General features: G+C 44.3%; 1 long non-coding RNA gene across 1 annotated transcript; it reads left to right on the plus strand.

The window, feature by feature from the left end:
- Window positions 1-678: 678 nt before the first annotated feature.
- On the plus strand, window positions 679-10,859 carry LOC309337339. Its single transcript, XR_014154172.1, has 4 exons — window positions 679-1,063; window positions 3,633-3,743; window positions 5,581-5,679; window positions 7,847-10,859. It is a non-coding gene; the product is annotated as an uncharacterized lncRNA (long non-coding RNA).
- Window positions 10,860-11,462: the final 603 nt, after the last annotated feature.

The raw sequence follows: 11,462 nt of genomic DNA on the forward strand, positions 1-11,462 counted from the left end.
TTCCAGGGAGTCTTCTCTTCTCATGAGGTGGCCAAAGTATTGGAGCCCTCAGCTTCACGATCTGTCCTTCCAGTGAGCACTCAGGGCTGGTTTCCTTAAGAATGGAGAGGTTTGATCTTCTTGCAGTCCATGGGACTCTCAAGAGTCTCCTCCAGCACCATAATTCAAAAGCATCAATTCTTCGGTGATCAGCCTTCTTTATGGTCCAGCTCTCACTTCCATACATCACATCAGCTAGGATAGCAATAGCATCTAAATTCCAGCCTTCTTCCACTGTCTCTTCTTTCTGTATAAATTGACATTTATTCCAACTGAGTTTTAGAGAGCAGGTTTTTACGGGGAAAGCTCTGGTGGGCAGGCGGGGGGCGGGCGGGAAAGGTCCTTCGACATAGACCTTTGAAGCATGGACCATGCCTGGAAAAACTGGAGGCAAGGTAAGTGTGGATAAGCCCATAATCTGTATGGGTGAAGGATCTGAAATCTGTAGCTGCAGCTGCTTGAGTCACTGCAAAAGAGGGATATCCAAAGGGAAGTACAGCAGTTGGCATGATCAAGGACCGTTCCGTCACCAACAGTGCCGTGTTGCATGTTCACAACTTGGACATGTGTTATGTATCAGTAGCAGGAAGTACAGGTGCCGCAGCTTCTCCCTCCCTCCAGTCCCTTTCCCAATCCAGTCATCTGACTTCTTCCCCAACTGTTGTGATGCACACTTCAATTCCTGCTCCGCCAGAGCAGATCAGGAAGGAGAAGCAGATGGAACTTGCAGGCCAGATTTGGGCCCAGAGACATCCGATGCCCACAGGAAGTTTTAACTAAGAAATAAACTTGTCAGACTCCAGCTGAATGAAACTGGCAAACCAGAAGCCTGGTTGTGTAACTTTCCATAATTGCACAGGCCAGCTGTTTTCTGAACCTTGAGGAACTGCCAATTCCTTATTTAAAGAGTGTTGTGCCGGCAGCTAACAAGGGCTCGGAAAGATGGAAGATGAAGATGGATATATGCAAATAGATCCGAAAAGCCAGCAACAGCGCACCGTACCACTTCCCAAGTGCACCAAAGGTATTGTTTGGGGGGAAAACCTCTCAGTTTACCTTTACAAATAAAGCAAAAAAGCAGGGCAGCGGTTGCAGTAACTTAACCATCACCTGTAAACAAGATTTAGAAAGTGTTGTTATGAACTTCTTCCATTGGATTCCCACACACACCTCTTAAATGTTAAAATGTGGAATGTGCTTTGCATTTGATATGTGTGTGTGGCAATGTTTTGAGTGTGTCTTCATCTCATCTAGCAAAAAAAATGGTATTTACAACAGGGCTTTAACTTCACTAACCAGTTCTCTTGGTTTCAATGGGATTTATTTGTTGGTCTGTTGCATTTAGAGCACACCGTTCTTCCAATGAGGTGGTGTCACAGGGCCAGATTTAGGTTTGATGAGGCCCTAAGCTACTGAAGGTAATGGGGCCTTTTATATGTCCAGCTGTCCTTTGTCAACAACAAATTGTCGCTGTTTGTTGTGTTGAATATATGCTATATGCCGCAACCCCAGAGTCGTCTGCGACTGGACTTAACTGTCAGGGGTCCTTTACCTTTACTTTTTAGAAAACACAAAACACTGTTGCTGTATGTAGGTTTTATTTTATTTGTTTTTTATCTTATATTTTGGAAATGTACATCCAGTTTTCCCCTTTTATACTTGAGGTCTTTAGTCCATAATTTTCCCACACATTCATCTGAATGGTATAACCAAAGTCCTTTGACTATTTAATCATTGCTTCTTTAACTTCTTCCTTTATTATTATTATTATTATTATTATTATTATTATTATTATTATTATTATTATTTTAAAGGGCAACCAGTCTGCATGCAAATAAGGTTTCTGTGGACAATAGAATGTTGACTTTGGTGGGGTTTCTGCATCTTTGGGGGGCAATTTAATAAGAAATTGGAGCTGTCCATCAGTTGTTGCTGAACTACAATTCCCATGAGCCCCAGCCAGCATCATCAGTAGTCAGGGATGATGGGCATTGTAGTCCAACAACATCTGGATGGCATCTCATTGGCTATCCCTGAAGTAGATCAACCTTTGCTGCCACTTGTGTGAGATATACTTGTCACTTGCTCATTTGGAAATTTCCATTTCCACCTCAAATGATTCATGACTCAGCCCCACCGAATGAAATGATTGTTTCACTGTTTTCAACAAGGGTCTCAAATCAATGGGGCTTATCGCCCAAGCACCGTATTTTTCGCTCTATAAGACGCACTAGACCATAAGACGCACCTAGTTTTTGGAGGAGGAAAACAAGGGGAAAAAAATATTCTGAATTTCAGAAGCCAGAACAGCAAGAGGGATCGCTGCGCAGCGAAAGCAGCAATCCCTCTTGCTGTTCTGGCTTCTGGGATATCTGCGCAGCCTGCATTCACTCCATAAGACGCACATTTCCCCTTACTTTTTAGGAGGGAAAAAGTGAGTCTTATAGAGCAAAAAATACGGTAACTTGTGCCAGCTTGCACAACTCTTCAAAGTAGATCTTGAGTAGTTGGTTCCTAATAGTGTAGCAACTGAAGAGTGGGGGGAAATGTCTACTTTACACCTCATATGCTTTTAAAATACACAATAGCACACAGCTTAATTTCCTTATGTCTTCAGGAAAATACCCTTGTTGGGGGAAGTTGCGGGTGGGTGTCAAAACTACTGCTTTTTCTTCTTCCTGATTATGGAGCACTTCCTCCCATCAGACCGCATGGGTGACAAAGAGCATGTCAGGGTCAACATCTGCTTGCTTGATACGCTTGTTTGTTAAACGTATAAATAGCCCACCCAGCAGCGTAGCGATCTGGGTGCTTTGCAAAACCAAAATTTAAACATTTTGTAGAATTATGGAGCTGAAAGGGACCCCGAGGGTCCTCTAGACTAACTCCCTGCAATCCATGACAGATGGCTATCCAACCTCTGCTTAAAAGCCTCAATTGAAGGAGATTCCACAACCTCCAGAGGGAGTCCATTCCACCGTTGAACAGCTCTTACTGTCAGAAAGTTGTTCCTGATGTTTCGTCGGAATCTCATTTTAAAAAAAAAATGTTTGAAATGCAAGGGGGCGATATTATATTCCTACCCTCCAAAAGCAGGAGAAAATTGTCTCCCTCTCAACTTCACAGGTGACAAATAACCATCTTCACTCCACTTTCATGGGACGTGGGTGGCGCTGTGGGTTAAACCACAGAGCCTAGGACTTGCCGATCAGAAGGTTGGCGGTTTGAATCCCCATGACGGGGAGAGCTTCCATTGCTCGGTCCCTGTTCCTGCCAACATAGCAGTTCAAAAGCATGTCAAATTGCAAGTAGATAAATAGGTACCGCTCTAGCAGGAAGGTAACCGGCGTTTCCGTGCACTGCTCTGGTTCGCCAGAAGCGGCTTAGTCATGCTGGCCACATGACCCGGAAGATGTACGCCAGCTCCCTCAGCCAATAAAGTGAGATGAGCGCCGCAACCCCAGAGTCATCCGCGACTGGACCTAACGGTCAGGGGTCCCTTTACCTTTACCTTTACCCCGCTTTCAGCTCACTTTTCATGCAAGGCAGAGGGAAACTAATGCTGGACTTCATTTCTAACTTCAATGTTACAGGTTCTTCCTCGAATGTCTGGTGGAAAGTCGCTTTCAGCATTGCTCTGGCAGGGAATGTTGCTCTGGTCCTTGTTCTTATTTTTCTTAGTCTTCCAAGTAAGAAGATTCCAGGTAAGGCTTTCAGGTTTATGTGTGGGGTGGGATTTTTTTGGGGGGGGGGGTCATGCAATGAATACACAATTGTGATATATATGTGAAATGGAACCAAGCACTTCTCCCTTGCTTTTCCCAAATATTAATAAAATGAAGTTTTGTTTTGGAGCAAAAATAATATTCTTCCCATTCCCCAGATTCCTAAAGTGTTCTGGGGTTGTCAGTTTCCTCACCACCACCCATGGTGCTGCCAGTTTCCTAACCCATCAACTTCTGAAGCAATGCAGAAGGTTCCACATCCATTTCCCCCCGGTGCAATTATGTGGCTCAAATTGGATTATGCAGTTCATCTCTGTGTTATATAGGACGTGGGTGGTGCTGTGGTCTAAACCACTGAGCCTCTTGGGCTTGCCGGTCAGGTCAGAGGTTCAAATCCCCACAACGGGGTGAGCTCCTGTTGCTCTGTCCCAGTTCCTGCCAACCTAGCAGTTCGAAAGCACACCAGTCCAAGTAGATAAATAGGTAACGCTGTGGCAGGAAGGTAAACTGCACTTCCATGCACTCTGGTTTCTGTCATGGTGTCCCGTTGCACCAGAAGCGGTTTAGTCCTGCTGGCCACATGACTTGGAAAGCTGTCTGTGGACAAACGCCGGCTCCATCAGCCTGAAAGTGAGATGAGCGCCACAACCCCATCATCGCCTTTGACTGGACTTAATCGTCCAGGGTCCTTTACCTTTTATCTTACTATTATAATAATAAATAATAAATAAAATTTTATTTATATCCCGCCCTCCCCAGCCAAAGCTGGGCTCAGAGCAGCTAACAACAATAAAAATAACACAGCGTTCTAAAATCAATTCAGAATCAAATTAATGGCAACCATTGGGCTAGAGTTCTATGAGGATTACCAAAGGAGGGGGTCAGACTGTGCCTTGGCCAAAGGCCTGGTGGAACAGCTCCATCTTGCAAGTCCTGTGGAAAGATGTCAAGTCCCGCAGAGCCCTAGTCTCTTGTGACAGAGCGTTCCACCAGATCGGGGCCACAGCCGAAAAAGCCCTGGCTCTGGGCCCTGTGGCCCAGGATCTCCAAGATGTTTTTATTTGAAGACCGTAAGGTGAAGACCGTGGGACATACCAGGAGAGGCGGTCCCGTAGGTACGAGGGTCCTAGGCCATATAGGGCTTTAAAGGTTAAAACCAGCACCTTAAACCTGATCCTGTACTCCACCGGGAGCCAGTGCAGCTGGTATAGCACCGGGTGAATGTTATCCCGCAGCGAGGACCCCGTAAGGAGTCTCGCCACAGCATTCCACACCCGCTGGAGTTTCTGGGTCAGTCTCAAGGGCAGCCCCACGTAGAGTACATATTTTATAGAGGAATGCTTGAAAAGCAATTGTCTGTTTCAGGGCAAATGCATACTAAATAGAAATTCAGATTTTTCTTTCTTCATTCCTTTGTTATCATCCACATAGAACAGTATGATTGAATGCCAGTGAAGCTGAAACGGAGTATACTTATCCCTAATCCCCACATAGACAGGAAAGCCGATCAAATTTAGGGTTGTCTCTAACTAAGTACTAATCAGAGGAGAGCCATTGAAATTAATGGAACTTAGCTAATCATGTGCATTAATTTAAAAAATCTACTCTGAGTTTGACTAACATTGGGTACAGCCCTTAGTGTTGAATTTTTACTTTTATATGTTGAGGAATTGCTTCTTCTACCCAGCAACCCAAAGCAGCAATAATAAATACAGATTCCGCCAATAATGAGTTTTCTACAAAGCTCTCTCAATGACAGCAAATTACGAACATTGTAAACAGATGGGAATTCTCTAAAGTTGAACTGTTTTCTAAGATTCCCAGGACGTGTTTGCCAACAAACCTCCACACAATCAGATCCGGAGTTGCCTGAAAAGATGTGTCCCTTGCAGCTCAGATAAGACGCGCACAACAGGTAACCCCCAGCCCTGAACTACATATTTGCTTCTCTTTGTTGTTGGTTTAAAAGCTCTACAAAATGTGGAAGTTAAACTGAACCCAAAGTAGTAGCCTCATGACTTACTGAAAGTCACTGACAGTGCAACTTCATGCATAGCTACTCAAAACTTCATGCATAGTTACTCAAAAAGTCCCACCGTGTTCAGCATGGCTTACCAGATAAGTCTGCAGAGAATGGAAGCCTGAGTCTGAAAGTTGATAGTAAAGCAAGGCTTGTCCCTCTGCTTTTTCTTACAGGCGTTTTCCTCCGGTGACTGAGGGCTCACTCACACTTCAACTTGCCCTTTGCCTAGAAAACAAGTGGTTTTCTGTGTTTCTCATGGGTCCAAGCAGTTCTGCCTCTGCCCTGCTGCCTCCCACCACTCTTTAGTGCTAAATCAGAACAAACAGCAACCTGAAGAAAACCCGGTTGCCATTAGTTCTGATTTTGTGCTACACCACAGGTTTTCCTGGGAGAAAGCAGCAGGGCAAATGGCAATGTGAATCAGCCCTGAATTGCCACTTAACATTAGAAATTAGGCTAGTATCCCCTAGGTATGTAAGGTAGGAGTTTTCTTCTTTTTACCTGTTTTGGATTCCCCTGGGTTGGAGAGAGCATTCTGGGCAAAATTCAAAATGGGATGAAGTGGGGAAGGCATGAAGAGATTCATATCATTTAGGGCAGAGGAGGCAGCTGCCCATGGTGACAGGATAAAAATTATTTTAAGAAGCAGGTTCAAAGTTTTGGTCACCACTCGGAGATAAAGGAGAAATTGAATTCTGTCAGGATTCAAAGGCAAACTTTCCAAAGCAATATGCAAACCAAAATACAGCCGTCCTTCAAAATTTACATTTCTCTGAAGTTTGCAATGCAGTTTTCCTGCAAAGTTATGTGTATAAAAATGCATACATTAGCAAACAAACAAACAAACAGAAAAATGGGTGATATTAGGGAGAATTGCTTTGCAAAGTTGTGTTGAATAGGCAAAATTGCACACAAAACTATATGTATATTAAGAGAAATTCACTTTTGAATTTTCACGATGACTTGTCTTGTTTCGTTTTTAAGAAATTTTGCTGACTGATTTTGCAGAACATGATTAGGAAAATGAGAAACTAAGTGAACCTGAAATAGACTTCCTGAAAAGGCAACCCTCCTTCATTCAGGAGCATTCCAGTGTGGACAAGCCCCTAGTCTTAACATTGGTGGTAGTGGTCAAACCTCCTGGAGTTCAAAGCTTAGGGGGTGGGGAGAGAACAAATCAAGTTATTTGAAGCCTAATGTTTTACTATCGAAGCCCCACCCACCCTGCCCCACTATATGTTCTCTGTATGACTGTTGTCTTACATTATAAACTATAGCCTTTAACCATCCTTTAGGCCAATAACATACTCCAAATGTACACCATAATGTCACAAACCCATCCATGCACAAGAGGGCTTGGGGGAACTCCAAGTAGGGGAACAAAAAATAAAATAATGAGACCTGAGCAGGGCCAGATTTAGGTTTGATGAGGCTCTAAGCTACTGAAGGTGATGGGGCCCTTTATATGTCTAGCTGTCCTTTGTCAACAACAAATTGTCGCTGTTTTGTGTTGAATATATGCTATATGGTAATTTATGGACCCACAACACAAAACACAGTTGCTGTATGTAGGTTTTATTTTTTTATCTTATATTTTGGAAATATACATCCAGTTGTTTTTTCCTTTAAATTTCTTTGGGGCCCCCAAGAGATTGGGGCCCTAAGCTATAGCTTGTTTAGTTTATACGTAAATCTGGCACTGCTTGTTCAGTGGACACAGAATACTGACTGGCTGATTGCAACCCAGAGCAGGACAACTACACACTGAAGCAGATGGCTGCATGTCCCACTTTTATTTTATATTAGAGAACCTAGTATCACTTTCATAAAAATCTGAATTAATTATGACCTGATTATTACCTGCTTCCAGGACTGTAAATAAAGTGGGTTCCCTCCCCCACCCACCACCACCAGCTTAGGAGTGATAAACGTAAATTCATGTTGACCTCTAACTGGAGGGCTGCTAATAATATTTGTTATTTCTTAAATGGCTGATAAAAGCAAGCCAATGTTCAATGGGTTATGACTCCTTTCCCTCTCTCTGCTCTTTTCTTTACAGCAAATCTGACTCTGGATCCAAGCACAGCTCACCCCCAGCTCTACGTATCAGAAGATCTGAAGACTGTGAAATGGAGAGGCATGAAGCAAAATGTGTCTGCTGGTCCCTTGAGATATGACGTCATGGCGAGTGTCCTAAGCCACCAGGGCATCAACTCGGGGAAATTTTGCTGGGAAGTGGAAGTGGTGGAAGGGGGCAGTTGGTGGGGTGTGGGAATCGTGAGGCAGGATGCGAACAGAAATGGGGCAATTTTCCTTGCACCAGAGGGAGGGTACTGGGGGGTACAGCGTATTGATGGGCAGTACCAGTCAATTACTGACAATCCTAGGACAAATTTGTCCTTATGCCATCACCCAAGTAGGATCCGGGTTGCCCTGGACTACTCGGAGGGCCTGGTAGCATTTTTTGACGGTGATACTGATGCCCATCTCTTTACCTTTCCGAAAGCGAAATTCTCTGGGGATAAGGTCCATGCCTGGTTCTTGATTTATGGGTGGAATGGGGAGCTCACAGTCCATCCATGAGAGAAAGGAGAACCCCAGTGTTGCTCTTCTAGGGTCTGAAACCAGTCTCTATAGCTTTGGAAGGCTCTCATACAAGAATATACTTTATAGCCCAGCCACTCAACCACAGACTCATAAATACTAAGGAAGTATCACTCATGGCACGGCTATTTAACATATCTTGTCTACTAGACCCACACAGAGAATGTACTATTTGAAGTTCTATTTGACATTCTGAATAAATGTGTGGTTTTTATCCCAACATACAGTTGCATAGGAATACTGGCCAAGCTGCAAAATGTTAGAGCTCCTTGATGACTTTGAAAGCCATCTAGGACCCAGATGCTAGGCTTACTCATGTCCAGTGCCAACACCAGGCCTCCACAGTGTTTGCAACCTGCCAGGTATACTTAGTGACCTGCTAAGTGCTTGTTCCAAACAGGGAGCAGGAAGTGTATGAAGGCTCTAGTGGGCATCCGTACATGACTAACAAATGATGCTCCATCTAGATCAGGGGTGGTGTGCTTGTAGCCCCTCATAAGGTGTTGGGCTCCAAGTCCTATCAGCCTATGGAGGACAGGCTTCTATTTGAACACATCCTCTGTTTGAAGGGCTGTCTGTTCCAAGGAGAAAGAGCCCTAAGAAGGAAGAGGAGCAGGGGCCATGAAGTAGCCTATCAACAGAGTCCTCACCTGCACAACAGATTGAGCAGGGAGATGTATACCTGCTCCCAGTCTTCCCCACTAGGGCAAGGTGTAATGCTTCTCAATTTAATAGGGGAGCAGGTAGCACTGTGGTCTAAACCACTGAGCCTCTTGGGCTTCCTGATCAGAAGGCTAGCAGTTCAAATGCTCACAACAGAGTGAGCTCCCGTTGCTCTGTCCCAGCTTCTGCCAACCTAGCAGTTCAAAAGCACACCAGTGCAAGTAGATAAATAGGTACGAATGTGGCGGGAAGGTAAACGGCGTTTCCATGCGCTCTGGCTTCCGTCACGGTGTTCTGTTGCGCCAGAAGTGATTTAGTCCTGCTGGCCACATGACCCGGAAAGCTGTCTGTGGACAAACGCCGGCTCCCTTGGTCTGAAAGCGAGATGAGTGCCACAACCCCATAGTCGTCTTTGACTGGACTTAGCCATCCAGGGTAAGGTTACTAGACATCCCCATTTGCCGGGGACAGTCCCCAGATTTACAATTCAGTCCCCATAGAAAATCCACTGAAGTTGAAAAGTGGCCCTGGATTCATTGAAAAAAACAACAACTGTTAACCTTAGTCCAGGAGTCCTTTACCTTTTTACCTACCTTTCTCAATTTAAATTTCTAAACTTGCACCTATATGCAATTTTATGCAAATCAGTATCCTCTTTGTCTGGTGACACATTTCTTCATTTTTGATAAGGCATAAGCGGGCCCCCTTTAGCAGCCCTGAGGTGGCACTTGGCCAATGGTCAGAGAGTTGAAGCTGCCCAGAGTGGCTGGGGCAACCCAGTCAGATGGGTGGGGTAAAAATAATAGTTGTTGTTGTATTTATACCTCGCCCATCTGGCTGGGTTTCCCCAGCAATTCTGGGCGGTTTACAGCATATCTAAAAACATAATAAAAACATCAAGTGTTTAATTCTCCTGATACAGGGCTGCCTGTATTATTATTCTTATTATATGTTCAGGTACAGCTGAGGGGTATGGGCTCCCTATTTCTGCACAAGAGTACAAACTGGACCCCACCTTTGTTGTTTATACATTGTAGTATGCAAAATTCCTTGTAATCCTCATCTAATTTAGATTCCTAATAACCCAGTAAGGCAGTTGACTTGTTATCATTTCCTGGGGGATGGGATGAGGTCAGAAGATGGGGAATTCCCCATAGCCGCTTGATGAAATGGAGAATGACTCGATGAAAAGCCAGTTCCTCCCAGCCATGTCTGCTCTCAACGGTGACTTGAAAACCTCCAACTGGGTTGACTTCCAAGGAAAAAAATAGAAGCCAGAGGTTCCTAGAATCCCCAGCGCTGTCATAAGATCTCTTTGCAAACCACAAACACGTCCCAAGGTCCCCGTTATGAGGAAAGAAACAGCCTTGAATCCCAAAGCGAAATTGCTGAAAGTGAGAGAAAGGACTTTAAAAAGAAAAAAAAAGAATTTTTTTTTAAAAAAAAAATAGCAGAGAGAATCTAGAAAGCACAAACTTCCGTCCACGAATGGTCACTCTGTGGATCCCGCAGCTTTGCAAGCACTGGGGAAAGTGCCATGGAGAACATAAAGAATTAGGAGGGCAGGTTCCAGCGCTTACTGAGACAAGGCTGTTACATAGACTCTGCATATGTTTCCGACTACAATCTTCCTTTTCCAGGAGCTTGGAAAACTTGCAAGTTCCTTATATTCAGAAACAATCTGTTCAGAAAAATCTGAGACCCAGAAGCACCTCTGAACAACTCTTTGTAAACTGCACTGAAGTTTCTCCTTACGGTCAAGCGGTGTATACATTTTATGAAATAAATATACAAGTTGCAACACCGTTTTTCTTCTTCTCTGTGTGATGAATAACCAGGGTGATGCTCCTGCTATGTGTGGAAGCCTCTAAGTGCCACACAGTGTTTCCTCTGCCCTTGTAAAGGAATCTGTTCTTCAGTGTGGCATCGCCTCCTTCCTGGGTCTGCTCTGAAGTCCTAGGAAAAGGACATTTTCCCAACACTGGTGCATCCCTTCACCCCAACAGCCTTCATAAGTCATCTTCGAAAAGTATCTTATTAGTGTGTATAAGTTTTCATTTAATAATGACCATCTTCGAAGGCGGGGCTGTTGTCGGGCAAAGAGGTGGGTGGTAAATGTTGCAACATAAATAAACATAAATCTCATCTGCCCAAATGGTGCATGGAATTACTGGGAGGTGGGACTGTGCTCCTGGCCTGCTCCCCCCCCCAAAAAAAAAAACCACCAGAGTCCTTTCTGTTGGGGATAATTCAGGCAGAAATTCCCAGGTGTCAAAAAAAGTTTATTTATGTATGCCACCACTGCGGCCCGTGTTTCGTTAGTCCCAAAATGGAAAATGAGCGAGGTTCCAACCAAAGAAGAATGGCAACTTAAACTGGTGGAATATGCGCAGCTATCAGATTTAACA

This window comes from Podarcis erhardii (assembly GCF_964252035.2).
Source record: "Podarcis erhardii genome assembly, chromosome: 2".
Lineage (NCBI taxonomy): Eukaryota > Metazoa > Chordata > Lepidosauria > Squamata > Lacertidae > Podarcis > Podarcis erhardii.